The 15,839-nt window shown below is 40.7% G+C and overlaps 1 protein-coding gene across 1 annotated transcript in view; it reads left to right on the top strand.

The window, feature by feature from the left end:
• SHQ1 (SHQ1, H/ACA ribonucleoprotein assembly factor) overlaps nucleotides 1–15,839 on the top strand; it is a 100,862-nt gene that overhangs the window by 41,277 nt on the left and 43,746 nt on the right. The window lies entirely within an intron of this gene.

Below are 15,839 nucleotides of genomic sequence, written 5' to 3'. Positions count from 1 at the left end.
ATCTACATTTCATTAATCTGTATGATGGCGCTCATCATCTTCTCTGCTCTTGCTGGGCTTTTGAACATATAATGTAACTATTATATGGAAGATGCTGAACACCATGGGAAACAGCTTAGTTTTTTCTCTCAGTTCCCCCTTTGAACTCATTCTGTCTGTTCTTTTATTGTTTCTGGATGGAATATATAACCTATAAATATCATATCACATACACACCTATCTTATATAATAGGTATTCTTTAAATTTTTATGTCACTTTAAATTACAAGAATCTCTTTTAAGTACCTAAAACGTCCTCTTTGAACTTGATTAAAAAAGTAAATCTTCCCTTCCCCATCCCCGGCCTGCCTCAGGTTGGGAAGCCAGCACTGGGGGTGGAAGGGGTGGGGGTCCTCTTTGCTGTTCCAGAGCAAAGTTCCACACAGCTACCACAGGCTGCTCCTTCCTGCCTCTCGCTGGTGGGCTTTTATCAGGTATGAGTCAGTCACCAGTCTTTGTACCCCACAATTTCTAAGGGTGATAGGTTACACTCTCTAGGGGACTCTCTTAAAATTCCCTTTCTCTTGGTTTATGGTGACCAGAAGGTAGTTCCTCCCCTCCGCCATGGAGAGTGGTTGAAACCCCATAACACTGCAGTTTTATCCAAAGAGATTTTCTGGACTTGTTTTCCTTAAACTCCTGGAGGTCACTGTTGGGCTGAGGGGGGTCATAAATCACCAGTTTTTGTTCGTCCCTCTGTAACTTTAGCATAGAGAGGTTAGTATCTCTTTTTAAAATATGGGAATACTTGCTATTTGTTTTGTCCTTTGTGGGGCTCATTGGAAATGAGTCAGAAAGAGTCCTGCCTTTCTATGCTCGTATAGTAATAAAAACCGCAGCTGCCATATTAACTATTTTCTGTGGGCCAGTGCTAGGCTTCATTCTTCAGGTACCTTATCTCATTTCGTCCATTTTGCAGATAGAAGACAAGCTCAGAGAAGTTCAGTCACTTGCCCAGGGTCACACAGCTATTAGTTGGTAGAGCCTAGACTTGACACCGGGTCTATCTGCCTCAAAGTCTATGGCTTTTGATGTGTTGAAATAGTTATAAATGAAATGGTATGAAGCCTGGGATTTGCTTCAGAATAATCCACAAGGGGTTGGGGGAAAGTGGGCCAGGTGCAGGTGAAACAAGGTTGGCCCTCAGTTGGTAGCTGCTTAAAGTTGAGTGATGTAGTTCACTATCCTGTAGTCTCCATTTGCATGTGATTTTCCTTTATAAAAGATTTTTGTTTTTGTTTTTTAAGTGTGGGTTCTTAACCACTGTGCTTAAATTTATTCACCATTTTATGGAAAACATTGTAATTCTTGATCAGACAGTTGTATACATATTTTTTTTGGCTAATGAAAACATATGTGTGAAATAATCTTTTTTGGTTCTGTGGGTTTTTTTGTTTTTTAAAGACTTTATTTAAAAAAAAAAAATTTTTTTTTTTTTTTGAAAGAGTGCACATATGCAAGTAGGGGAGGGACAGAGAGAGAGGGAGAGAGTACCTTAAGCCGGCTCCATGCTCAGGGTGGAGCCCAACGCCGGGCTCTCTCAGGACAGTGAGATCATGACCTGAGCCCAAATCAAGATTTGGATGCTTAACTGACTGAGCCACCCAGATGCCCCAAAAGATTTTATTTTTAAGTAATCTTTCCACCCAGCGTGGGATTTGAACTCACAGGCCAGAGATCAACAGTCGCATGCTCTACCAACTGAGCCAGCCAGGTGCCCTGGTTCTGTTTTGTTTTTAAGACTATCAGAAACCTACCTTTCTATAAATGTTTGACTTCTGAGGACTCGTAGCCACATGTCAGGCTATAACCCAAGAAACAGCCTTCAGGAGATTAGTTATTGTTGCCACCCAAAAGCTGATTTTGCTTCATATAATCAATAGGCCTATGTATGAGTCATTGTCGGGCTTAATCATCATTTTTTCAGAAATGACTGCCTTGCTTAGCCCTTCTGTAAATAGATATAATAGTACATTCTATGTGAAAGATAAGAAGAACCATAGCACGGGGCTTGGGGCTATTCTTTTTCTTTAAGGAAAGCAATTGTCCAAGAAATTGGGGTATGACAAGTATATTGTGTGAATCCGAGTTCTGATGCAACCTTGAAGATAAATGAGTTTTTAGCATTTGAATTCTCTTTAGCCCAAAGTCTTCTTTTTATTGAGTTGTAACAGTTACCCCCAACTTGAAAACTAAAAGATGAAATCACAAGGATTTTCCCATGTTGACATTTATCTGTATTTAATTTTTATGAGTTCTGTATTACGAAAATTTTATTTTATTACTTTTTTATTTTGAAAGGGAGAGCAAGAGAGTGTGAGTGGGAGAGAGGGGCAGGGGGAGAGAGAGAACGAATTTTAAGCAGACTCCCTGCTCAGCACAGAGTCTGACAGGTGGCTCGATCCCACGACCCTGGGATCATTGCCTGAGCCAAAATCAAGAGTTGGACATTCAACCAACTGAGCCACTCAGGCACCTGTGTTACGGACATTTTAAAGAATTGTTAGACCTTCTAATGTCACTCCTTGAATACCTGATGTAAAACTAGTTTGCAAGTTATTCAACTATTTGTTGAGCCTTCGCTGTGTCAGGGTGCTCAGCTGAGTCTGGAGGTATGCTTGTGAACAGGGGACATGCAAGTCATGAACTCAGGGAGCTTAAGATTCTCATGGGGGGGGGGCGTGGAATTATACAACTATCAGGTTTTTAAAAAATTGCATTTGTAATAAGTAGTTCAGAGGAGAAATACATTAGGTGAAAATAATAAAGCCAGGGAAACAGACTTGCCTTTAAGTTGTCATTTAAGACATGTAACCTCCCGAAGAAGGGAGCCTCTACCTTATTTGACTTTTGATTCTCAGTTCTTACTCCATTTTCCTGTCATTTTTTTTTTTAATTTTTTTTTTAACGTTTATTTATTTTTGAGACAGAGAGAGACAGAGCATGAATGGGGGAGGGTCAGAGAGAGGGAGACACAGAATCTGAAGCAGGCTCCAGGCTCTGAGCTGTCAGCACAGAGCCTGACGCAGGGCTCAAACTCACAGACCGCGAGATCATGACCTGAGCCGAAGTCGGCCGCTTAACCAACTGAGCCACCCAGGCGCCCCTCCTGTCATTTTAAAGCACTTGTTAATTGGTTGATGAGTTCATCTATTAATTTATTCATTCAACAGTTACTTTGTCAGTACCCACTAAAATGCAATTTATTATGTGTAGAGTAGAGTAACCTGTAAATATAAAGAGCTGCAGAAAGATGAATTAGAACCGTGTACTGTATTTGGGGAGTGTATGCACTCATCAGGGAGCTAAGAAGTCCATCACAACCACAATACATAGTAGATGGTGGTAAGTATGTTATGTGAGGCACAGACGAAATAGTTCAAAAAAGGAGAGGTGACGTTTCACTAGGAATCAGAGAAAGATTCACTTAAGGCATGAGATTTGAATTGGGACTTGAAGGGTGAGTGGTACTTAGACATAGCAGGATGGAGGGGAGTGTTCTAAATGCTGTGAGTGAACAGCATCAAGTGTATAGAATAGCGTTTCCTCAGTGACAATTCCGAGTTGATATCTGAGAGTTGGCCTACAGCCTGCGAAATAGTTCCCTTTCCTGGATGAGTTAACTGGCTCACCAGGATGGATTTCTCTAGTTCTTCGTGGTTATCACCTAATTCCCTGCTCCCTATCCAGGAGGAACTTAACTTTTTGTTTTCTTTCTCTCTTGAGTTGTTGTTGAACTTTTCATTTTCTAGCCAGTTCCCCACTGCAGTTAAAATGTTTCTAAGAGTGGAACAGTCCTAGAGCTTTCAGGAAATTTAAATAGCATGGAACTCGAATAAAATATTGAAGTACCATCTGTGCCTGTTTGTGCTGTCCACTTCCATGGCAAAGAAGGAGGGCCTCAGAGCCCTAGGGCACAGGCCCTGCAGCCCGAGTGTGTGAGAGGGAGGACAGGGCTCTGCTGTGCGGTCACGACTCAGCCAGTCCTTGTCCCCTTTCTCTCCTTGGCTTGTCCTGCCATGTGGCAAAGCAGATTCCTTTTCCTCTCTTCCTTAGAGCTGAAATCTGTGTTCCCAGTCTCTTAAATTGGCACATTCTTTCTGTTTATCCTTACTGTTTGTCCTTAGAGTATTTGTGGGTTTATACACACGCTCCTATATAGAAGGATATTGTATGTGTGCATAAACATTAAGGTGAAGAAAATAAAATTCCAGTCATCTCCATCGGATTCCTTTTTCCTCTAATAATCCTGTCACTCATTAAGTATTGGTATCACTAGAATTTTAAAAAGTTGCTCTCATGGTAATTTATGGGTTACATTTATATAAAACATTCTTTGTTCTTATAAAATACTCTGTAGAGGGCAGCATTTCCTGTATGGTTTACAAAGATAATTTGCCTTTTAATTGCCATAGATGATTAAGAGTTTATAGTGATTCTGCTACAAAAAAAAAAAATCACTTGAAATCTTTGTGTCAGGGTTCTTTGGAAATTTGATTTATATAGTAATGCTTGCTGGTAACTATAGCTCACAATCAGCTATCTCTTAAATATTACTCATATCTAGTCAATTGAAATTTGCATTATATTTCCTATACTATTTAAGGTAAGTTTTGTTTATTTCTGCAGTTTTAGAGCTCAACAGTGTCAAGAACTAGGTTAGTTACATGGTTTGATATTATGGCTTAAAATTTTTTTCTATAATTAGTGCCTTTTTAAAATAAATCTAAAGTCAATTTTGAGGGATGCCTGGGTGGCTCAGTTGGTTGAGTGTCCTGATTTTGGTTCAGGTCATGATACCAGCGTTATGGGATCGAGCCCTATGTCGGGCTTCGTGCTGAGCATGGAGACTGGTTGAGATTCTCTCTCTCCCCCACTATGCCTCTCCCCCACTCATGGTCTCTCTCTGTCTCTAAAGTAAAATATAATAAAATAAGTCAGTTTTGAGATTTTTTTATTGATCTGAATTTTTTTTTAATATGACTTTATTGTCAAATTGGTTTCCATACAACACCCAGTTCTCCTCCCAACAGGTGCCCTCCTCAATGCCCATCATCCACTTTCTCCTCCCTCCCACCCCGCCATCAACCCTCAGTTTATTCTCAGTTTTTAAGAGTTTCTTATGGTTTGGCTCCCTCCCTCTCTAACTCTTTTTCCCCTTCCCTCCCCCATGATCTTCTGTTAAGTTTCTCAGGATCCACATAAGAGTGAAAACGTATGGCATCTGTCTTTGTATGACTTATTTCACTTAGCATAACACTCTCCAGTTCCATCCACATTGCTACAGAAGGCCGTATTTCATTCTTTCTCATTGCCAAGTAGTATTCCGTTGTATATATAAACCACAACTTCTTTATCCATTCATCAGTGGATGGACATTTAGGCTCTTTCCATAATTTGGCTATTGTTGAAAGTGCTGCTGTAAACATTGGGGTACAAGTGCCCCTATGCATCAGCACTCCTGTATCCCTTGGGTAAATTCTTAGCAGTGCTATTGCTGGGTCATAGGATAGATATTGATCTGAATTTTTAAGGAGGTAACTTTAATTTCTTTAAGAGGACAAAGGCAGAAAATTGTATATATTTAAAGACAAATTTGGGAGAACAAAGAAGAAACATTTTATTTGATCCTAATGAATCAAGGTCCTGTTGCACAGTAATAGCTACAGGCCTAGATGAGGTTAGTTGAAAAGTACTTCACATGTTGTCTGTAAAACATGGAAGATTTGTATTCTTGCAATTTAGAGTTCTTTAAATAGGAATTAATACTGAAAAATAACGAGCAGGAGACATTTATGCAACATAAATAAATCAAACCCCTTCTCTGTGCAAGGCATCATAACAGAATCAGCTAAGAGTTATAGGAATATATATCACTTGGCCTTAGCTTTTAAGGAGTTTATTATGTAATAGGAATGATAAGACAAAGGTAAGATACAAAATACAAGGATTTACAAGATACAAAAGAGAAAATCCACTAGGAAGATACCTTAAATGAACTCATAGGCCAAATCCAAATCCGTACTGTATATGACCTATGAGCCGAAAATGCTTTTTACATCTTTAGATGTTGAACACAAAATCAAAATAGTGTTTCATGACACACGTAAATTATATGGAATTCAGATTTTAGTGCTCATAAATAAAGCTTTATTGGAATACGTTCGTGCTCATTCACTTTATATTGTTTATGGCTACTTTTGGGATATAATGGCATTGTTGAGCAGTTGAAACATATTATGTGACCTGCTGAGCCAAAATATTTACTCTTCGGCTCTTTACAGAAAAAATGTGCCTACCCTTGCTCTAGATATACATACATACACAGTTGGAGGAGAGCCTTTCTGAGTGAGTGGAAATCTTTGGCTGTCTTCCATCCTAAACAGTGGCCAGTGTTGAAGGCAATCATTTCAGCTTTTTCTTGTCCTCCCCAGAGGGTGAGAAGTAGCTGATCTTGCTTGTTCCCATGAGAGTAAGGCCCTCAACACTAGGAGAAGCGAATTGAGATGCCTACTTGTCCAGACAGGTAAGTGAATGACAATGGTGGAACTTAAGACAGTCTGGAGTAATGAGGCCTGTGTGAGCCTGGGACATACATGCTCCATTTGTAGCCTGTTGTTGCCATGTGGAAAGGTAACATTACCAATTTGGGGACTTGAAAAAAAGAATTGGAAAGCAGTGATCTTTAAGATAAAATTTTTCAAAAGTCTAAGTGTTAGCAATGAAGTAGAGGTTGTCAACAATACTCTAAGAGCCATAGCATGTCTCAGTGCCCAAGTCAGCCTGTGTGGGTCCCAGGTTTTTCATTTGGACTCCCAGGCATTCCAAGTGCCAGCCTGTTTTTCTCACACCCTCCTGCATCTGCCAGTTTCCAGCTGTGTTGAGGGCTTGTGCCAGATCTCTGCTCTTTCAGTCCCAGCTTGAAGCTGAGTCTCATCCCTGTGGGTTCCAGGAGTAGATTGGAGAAGGATGTGGGAGATAATCTTCATTACCTAAATAGCTATGCCCAGAAACCTTAACAAAAACAAAAACAAAAAAGGCAGATCCCTTACCTGTCTTTCCACTTACTTTGTGTTACTCTTGAGAGCCAGAGCCTCATCAGGATGAAGGGGATGGGTCACAGGATTCTAGTACCACACCTCCCTGAGACCCCCATAGGGTGGGTGCTTTTGAGTAGAAGTGAGGGGAGGGCTTGATAAGGAAGAAGCAAACGGCACAGGCCTAATGAGGGAGGCTTAGGTAGTTATTACTTAAAGAATGTGTAGAATTTAGAAAAGAAGTGTGACGACAGGTATTCCCCGAGAAAATAGAAGATAGAGAAAAGCAGGGAGAGGAAGATAAGTTACGTGCAAGAAACGGCCAGCACTCTAGTTTGTCTGGAGGTTTGGGATGTGAAGGGGAATTGTGGGAAAAGGGTACAAACGGTGTGCTGCCAGGAGTGTGGAGGGTCTGCGGTGGCTTGCTGAGGAGACTGGGTCTTACTCACCAAGGGACCGTGGAGAGTGTGGTGTTGGTCTTTGACGGGCTCATAAAGTCAGGTTCATCCAGCAGTCACACAGAGGATAGAGTCATAGAAGGGGGTGAGGTGAGCAGCACAGACGAGAGAGGAGAATACTGTTCTTTCCTGAAGCCAAGTAGTTTAGGGGCAGGGAATACGGTCCGAACTGGAGCGCTGGCTCTGGTGTGGAGAAGGAAGGACGTGGGGCAGATGCTTCATAGGTAGCGGAGTAGATGCAAGGGAAGGGAGTCCTGGGGCACTTGATCCTGGATGACCTGTTGTCTTCCTTCCCTTGTCATCTGTAAAGTATTCACACGGTCATTGTCTCATTTCCTTCCCTTAGCAGTTCTCAAGAATGTCCCCCTCTGTTGACACATGTGGAAACAGATTCAGATTAAGTACCAAACAACTAAGAAATGACACCAGGAGCAAGCAGACCGGGGTCTGCATAACTGTTCCACACGGAACAGGTGAAATTGTTACATCATTTTTACATCAGAGGGAAATTAGCTAAGACTGCACAAAGATTATTTATGTGTAGCTTTTTTTTTTTTTTTTAAGTTTATTTCTATTTGAGAGGGACAGAGACAGCGCAATTGGGGGAGGGGCAGAGAGCTATAGAGAGAGGATCCCAAGCAGGCTCCAAGCTGCCAGTGCATGAGAGAGATCTTGACCTCAGCTGAAGCCAAGAGTGGGACACTTAACCGACTAAGCCACCTAGGTGCCCCTATGTGTAGCTTTTTAGTGATCTTTCTTTAGCCTTTTATAGCTTGGGACCAGAATTCTAAGATCTAAATTTCATTATCAAAGCTCTATGTAACCTTTTAATGTGCATTAAACTTACATGTAGATACAGATACCTAGCCATTTTTACTAAATTATATTTGTTATACTTGATTAAAATGTAAAGAAGTGTAACTCAGTTCTACCAGCGTGCACCTCATTTAGCAGTAAGCATGCTGTCACTGTAGCACATTGCTGTCTTCCTGAGGTTTGGGAATTCCTCTCTTGAGGTACTCCTCCCTAGGTCATATCCCCAGAAGGGACTCAGAAGGCTTTTCAGGCTGGGTTTGTTTTTTCTTCCTATGAGCCATTTGCGGAATCCACTTGTCTTTCGTCCTATATGTTCTTTTTGACTTTATGCACAGTTTTAGCTTTCCCAGTTCTAAACTAAATTAAATCCATAGAATGAGTCAGAACTGTGACTATTAGGTAGTATCTATTGGAAAAATAAAGTCTCATAGTGTGAATAGTCAACAATAAAAATTTATTTGAAATTGAACTAACAGGCATTGAGATACATGCTGTACTCATAAGGTGCAACAGTTGACGTTTTGCCCACAGAATTACAAAATTTTAGATTCTTCTTATTTTTTTTAAAGGTTTAGATTTAAAAGCAACTGTTTCCAGGGGCGCCTGGGTGGCTCAGTCAGTTAAGCGTCCGACTTCAGCTCAGGTCACGATCTCGCGGTCAGTGAGTTCGAGCCCTGCGTCGGGCTCTGGGGTGATGGCTCAGAGCCTGGAGCCTGCTTCCAATTCTGTGTCTCCCTCTCTCTCTGCCCCTCCCCCGTTCATGCTCTGTCTCTCTCTGTCTCAAAAATAAATAAACGTTAAAAAAAAAATTAAAAAAAAAAATAATAAAAGCAACTGTTTCCAGAGCTTTTTTCCACGAATCTTCAGCTTTTTAACCTTTTCTATCTTTGTAGAAAGGTTTTTTTTTTTTTAATGTTCTATCTTAAATTTGGATGCCCAGTTCTTAATTTCAGAAGAAATTAGAAATTAGTCATGCCTCCATTATGCAATTTTGATGACATCCTGCTATGTATTTCTAGACTGAAGCAACCACTACTTTGACAGGTGACTTGAAGGAAAATGGAGTTAATGTCAAGGCTGTCCTTTCAAACCAGCAAACCTTGTAGGAATTGTTAGAGCAGAAAAGGCAAAAGGCAGCCTTGGGTTAAATCTATTACTTGAACTTTTGATGGTACAGTGATACGAGGAAGTTGGCACAGCTGCGTTCTTTCTTGTCAGGGAATAGACGTAATAAGGGAAGGCACAGATAAACTGTGTATCTCACATTTGTTGTGACTTAATGACATAAATCCATAGATCACATACAGGTTTGACAACTAGACACTAACTGAGCAGTTTGGCCAGATGTTTCTAAACTTGGGCTTTATGTACTCCAGACCACATTAACAACTAGCCTTATTGAACAGACTCCTGCAGTTTGTCAGACACTGTGCTAGCCCAGGGAAGAAAGGTGAGGAGGTGCCATGTTTCTTTTGCTGTCCAGGAGTTCACCACACCAGGTGATAAATACTGACACGGTATTTATTGCATATGGTGGCTGGGAGGCAGAAGTACTTATTTTCAACTCCTGCCTTACTTTCAAATCCTACAGTTGCTTCCTAACTGTCATCTTGGCCAGCTCCATGTCCTTGAGCCTCACTTTTCTTTATGAAGTGAGGAAGGAAGTACCTAATTGGAAGGGTTAAATGATGTAATGTGTGGAAAGTACTCGGTGTAGAGCAGGTAGGTAGCTACTAACTCCCATATTAGATGTGCCAGCCATCTGACACCAACCTGAGGGAGTGTTGGAATCCTCTTCCTAGAAGAGGTACTGCCTGATTTGAGACTTGATGGTGAATTGGGGTCGCACTTGGGGTTGTTTTCCCCAGGCAAAAGAAGTATCTACAAAGTGTTTGTTTGCTTTGTGTCAATTTTGTTTGTAGCTATAATAACAATACATGTAATTCTAAGAACTAACAATGTTTAAAAAACTGGCACAGGATTATAAATTGTGCTCAAAATAGTAACTCTTATTGCTTCATACGTGTTTCTTACTACAACTCCCAAATCCAAGAGCCTAAATAGCTATATGCGGAATTTGAGAATAAAAAAAAAACCCCGATAAAATGGATTGAAAAGCTTTCTTAAAGCTGAATTTAATGTATGTTTGTGTTAATTGTTAGGGACTTGACTTTAAGCTACTTCCTAACAGGGCCTGGTATTGAAGCAAATTACCACACTTTGATTCTCTTAATTTTGATTAATTTGACACCATTACCCTATCATCCCTTTTTATGGTTAATAATCTATGAAAATTAATGTTAGAAGTAATTCATAAGTTATCCCTCCTGATAATGTGGTCTCATCAAAATCCCAGCAATCTAACTGATATCTACTAAGTTGTGCATTTTAAGATGATAGCATTGTTGGCTTTTATTTTGAGATGATTTTATAAATAAATACCAAGCAGTGTTTCCCTTCAAGTATTCCCAGTAACTACCTCTTTTTCCTTTACTCTGATTGGCCTCTTGTCTTGTGTAGCTCAAAACTCTAAAGGGTAGAACTAGATACTCAGAAAACAACAGCCATATAGTAGCTGTAATGTATCAGTAGTTGAAAAGAAATTTAGGTCTTACTATATAGAGTTAGCAATTGATAGTTTTTTCTTTTGCTGACTTTTAGCCAGCAAAAAAAAAAAAAAAAAAAAAAAAAAAAAAAAATCCACTATTCTGATAATCTCTTAGTGATGGGAGCCCTGTCTTTTAAGTGCTTACAACCATGAGCTGGTCTGTCAGTAAGACATTATTGCCAAACCTGATCTATTAATAGGGAGATTTCAAGTAGCCAGTGTCTTCTAGTTTAGAATAGCTTAGTCTTGTTTCTCTTTTAAGATCTATAAACCTGAAATGCCACATATGTCAGAACAGGAAAACACTGCTCTTAGTTTACCTACTGTTTAAAGGAAAGCTGGAGAATGAGTAGCCAGAGAATGTGTTAAATACTGTTCACTGCCCACCTGCTTGTTGACTGGCATCCCTGTTTTCTTTATGTTTCTCTTTGTTGCTATTGTGCATTTTTCCTGAGGTAAAACGTTCATGGCCCTTGTCATTTATAATACCAGGATACTGATTTTAAACTGCCTTCACAAATGAACAAGAGATCTTGGTCCCAGAAGCCTTTCTTCCATGGTTACTGTTGGCTTAAGGAAAGACCACGTCTATCTGGAGAATCCCTAACTCTCTGGAGATACAACATCTTGGAGAGGCCTGTTAGGGCATTGCTGTAGTGACAGTAGTTACTGTGGTTACTGTGCAAAGCACCTTCTTTTTTTTTCCTGCTTTGGAACAGGCAGCGAACTAGCTGAAAATGGTCAATTTTCTCCAGTCCCGTTCAGCAGAAAAAATGTTCTCAGACTGAGGCCTGAGAAGTTTTTTCATACCTGTATGCTCTGTGATGAGCCCACAACTGGGTGAAGCCCCTCAAGAGCCAGGTACTTTGAGTCCCCAAAGGCTTCTGGCCACTGGTCCTGTCACAGCTTGGAGCAAGGCCAGTTTTTTTCTTTGCTGATATCTGTTAGATAAGTGGTTGACAACCTGAGAGAAAGAGCAGTCAATACAACAGAGACAGAAAAAACCTGCAAGCTTCCTGAATCTCTTGGCTGTGTGGCTGTAGTCTGTGGTGGTTTAGTGGGAACAAAAGAGATCAAGTATGACCTTGGGGTAACAATACACATTGTTGGGGAGAGGATAATTTAAATGTGCTTATTGTTCTAGATTGTCAACTGCCAGTAGCCCAGTTCTCTTTTACCTTTTTTTGTCACACAGCTTACCGTGAAAATACTTTGAATGAGACCTGCAGTGACAACACGGCTTTTGGGGAACGCACAACTTTTCTTTTCAAAACTGCCTTGCATGTGATTTTCTAAAATTACCTGATCTAAATGTTGCCTCTCTGTGGTTCAAAGCTACAACTTAAAGAAAATTTAAATATGAATTAAAACTTTTTAGCATTCTTGCCACTATTTCAAGGGTTGGCTGTGTGGCTAAGTGTGTCTAACTTTTTGTTAAATAAATGTTTATTGTGGAGAAGCTTGAAAACGGGAGAGTTTAAAGCAGCAGCAACAACTGTAATCCCACATGTAAAACAGTGGTGGGCACACACAGGCACTTAGATATGTTCAGTGAATGTAGAGACAAACTGTAATATGATTCAAGTGTATATATGTTTAAGGTTTTTTTTCTATGTGTATTTGCCTTTGTTTTTTTTAAAGAAAGTAGGGATTAAAACATGCAGGTACAATGTAACTTCTCTTTAAAAAAAAAAAGATTATTGGGGCGCCTGGGTGGCGCAGTCGGTTAAGCGTCCGACTTCAGCCAGGTCACGATCTCGCGGTCCGTGAGTTCGAGCCCTGCGTCAGGCTCTGGGCTGATGGCTCGGAGCCTGGAGCCTGTTTCCGATTCTGTGTCTCCCTCTCTCTGACCCTCCCCCGTTCATGCTCTGTCTCTCTCTGTCCCAAAAATAAATAAAAAACGTTGGAAAAAAAAAAAAAGATTATTTTTGACATTTCTTGTATTATTATTCTTCTGTGATAATGAAGATGTGAATTTGCCCATGGCCCTTAGCAGGGGGGCAACCTTACTTTAGGCATCTCTCCTAACGGAAGCTATAGAATTTCATTAGGGGAGTGGTTGCTATGGATTTTCATTAAATACATGACCTTAGTAAAATCTTAGTAAAAATCCTTGGAGTCAGGCCTCTTATCCTTGCACAGCTGTGTCTAGGCCTGCGCACCTCATCCTTAGGACACCTGTCTCCCCATCCCTGGTTGCACTCTTCTTCCCAACTCACCTGCCTACTCTCCCCATTTCCCATCTGCTCCAGTCTAATGATCTTTTCTTGTTGTTCCCTGAATCTACCCCATTTTATGTCTCCTTTCTGCTCCATTTCACACCGTCCTTCAAGCCAGTGCATCTCCCATTTTTCCCATTTTACTTCACTTGCTGAATTATTTACTGTGAGGTCTTGCTCCAAATCCTGCATTTTTTTTTAAGTTTACTTATTTTCAGAGAGAGAGAACACAAGGGGGGAAGAAACGGGGGAGGGGTGGTAGAGAGAGAATCTCAATAAGGCTCTGCACTGTCAGCACAGAGCCTGATGCGGGGCTCCAACTCCCAAACCATGAGATCATGACTTGAGCCAAAATCAAGAGTTGGTCTCTTAACCTGCTGAGCCACCCAGGCGCTGTCTCCGCCTCCCCCCCCCCCCCCAATCCTGCACTTTCTATTAATCGGCTTGACAGTATTCTGGGGTGTCACACTGTAGAAGGGCTTTTGTAAGTTTAAAGTAAATACTTTTTCGTTTCTGATTTCGGGGTGTGTGTGTGTCTGTTTTTGGTAAAGATACATGGTTAACTTTTTAAAACTTTCAGTTGGTAGTTATAAAAGTAAACTCCTTCTCCCTGGACCCCTGCCCCCCATAAAAGAGAGAGAAAGAAAGTAAGAAATTGGCATATGCTTACCCTGACATTTTCTTCTCTGTGGCAATTAAAACTGTTTGAGAAATCCTTAGACTTTAGGGGCGCCTGGGTGCCTCAGTCATTTTAGCCTCTGACTCTTGATTTCAGCCTAGGTCATGATCTCCTGGTTTGTGGGATCAAGCCCTGCATGGAGCTCTGTACTTAGAGTGGAGCCTGCTTAAGATTCTCTCTCTGCCCTTCCCTCCTCATGTTCTCTCTCTCTCTCTCTCACATAAACATTAAAACACATTCTTACACTTTAGTTAGTTCTCGATTTTTTTTCTTCTTGGGTTAATGTGGCTAACTTGGTTTCATCACTTCTGTGAGTTTTGATTGTATTTCGTGCCTCCTGTCATCAAACTGTGCATACAGCATTACATAGGCATGTAATGAAAATAGGCCTACTGTGGGGGGATTCACATGAGTCATTTGATATAGTTAATCTGGGCCACTCTGATATATCACAGTTCTGGCCGTGACTTAGCCAAATATAGTTTTAGGCCTTCAAAGTATTTGTTTCTCTTACCCACTTGAGCATTGAGGTTTTTATTGGCATTCTTCCCATCTGCACGTGAGGAAGCCACATAGTTAAAATTTTTGAATAAGTGACGGCTCCTGCTTTGAACGTACTATTTAACTCCTGAGTAATAAAAGTGTGCTGTAGATGGAGTGGGCCACGAACGTATGGGTAGTGTAGCACGGTGGCTCACTGCAAGCTGATGAGTTCAGAATTTGGATCCTGTGAATACCTTATCAACCTTGAGCCTCAAGTTCTGCTTCTGTGAAATGAGCAGGGGGGCTGTGGGGAGAATCATCTCTTCTTTTCCACATTCCTTTGCAGGGTTCAGTAAAGAGCTCTGAAGACTGGGAAGTGAGCCGAGGCTCCCTGAAGGGTGAAGTCTTAATGCTAGGCCGTGAAGGCAGGCTGAGATGTTATTCATTGGAGTGGATTAGAAAAGGCATGGCAGGTGTGGGAGCCAGTTGAGCACAGGACTTTGAAAGCATGTACAGAGAGGGGACTTGAGGAAAGCAGTGCATAAAAAAGTGTGTCAGAGGTCTAGAAGGACAGTCTGGAATGCAAGGGAGGAGGAGGAAGATATTATAATCCAGGCATGAGGTGTTGAGAGTACAGGTGAGGATAATTGCCCAGGGAGTTGTGGGGAAAGGGCAGCTACAAGGGCATATCCAGGAAGAATCCTCAGGGCTGGTGTGTGGTGCTGTGGTTGAGAGGAATTGCAAGGGTGTAAGGCACGTGAGAACTGTGTCATTCATTCATTCACTCATTCTTAAGATACTGAAATTGACAGTCTGCTGCTCCAAGGTTCTGTTCTAGGTATTGGGGACTAATCCCTAAATAAAACAGAAGTCCCTGCTCTTTTGAAGTGTATTTTCTGGTGTTAATTGTGTTAAAATTTTAGTGGCAGCAATTTTGGCACCTTGAGATGTCATTATCTAGCTCATGATTCTTTTATCCTGTCTAAAAGTCAACTGGGAAATGTCGATGAAAGCATATCCAATATCTTCAGGAAATCAATAGACAGTATTTTTATGTTTCAGGACTGTAAAGATATGAATGGAACTGTTAAACTGAAAATGCTGTATTTTACTGATCAGAGGAGGTGGGGCTACTATACATTTAGTAATTTGCCTCATAGTTTACACATTTCAGGGAATGTCATGAAGTTGGGACACCTAGGGACTTGTTGTTGAGTTGTCAAAGGTTCCTTTGGTAAGCTTTTGGTGGCGTTAAAACTAGGTTCATTCACTAACCAGGAGGAAGTAATTAGATTGAACAAGACTTTAGTACTTGATGGCTTTTTTCCAAGAGATTTTGTCAGCTTATTTTTGAATGAGTGCTGTGATATTTTAGTTTTCAGCCTCAATTTTCCTCAGTTCTTTAAGGTGAAAAAATTTTAAGCTAATACCAGATAACTCCTTGACAAAAAATGTTGACATAAGAAATAAAGAGGCTTAAAAACCAGAATATAATTTTTC

This window comes from Panthera pardus, unplaced genomic scaffold, assembly GCF_024362965.1.
Source record: "Panthera pardus isolate Hobbes unplaced genomic scaffold, ASM2436296v1 HiC_scaffold_8, whole genome shotgun sequence".
In the NCBI taxonomy this organism is placed as follows: Eukaryota; Metazoa; Chordata; class Mammalia; order Carnivora; family Felidae; genus Panthera; species Panthera pardus.
This window is presented reverse-complemented; position numbering and strand designations above follow the sequence as displayed.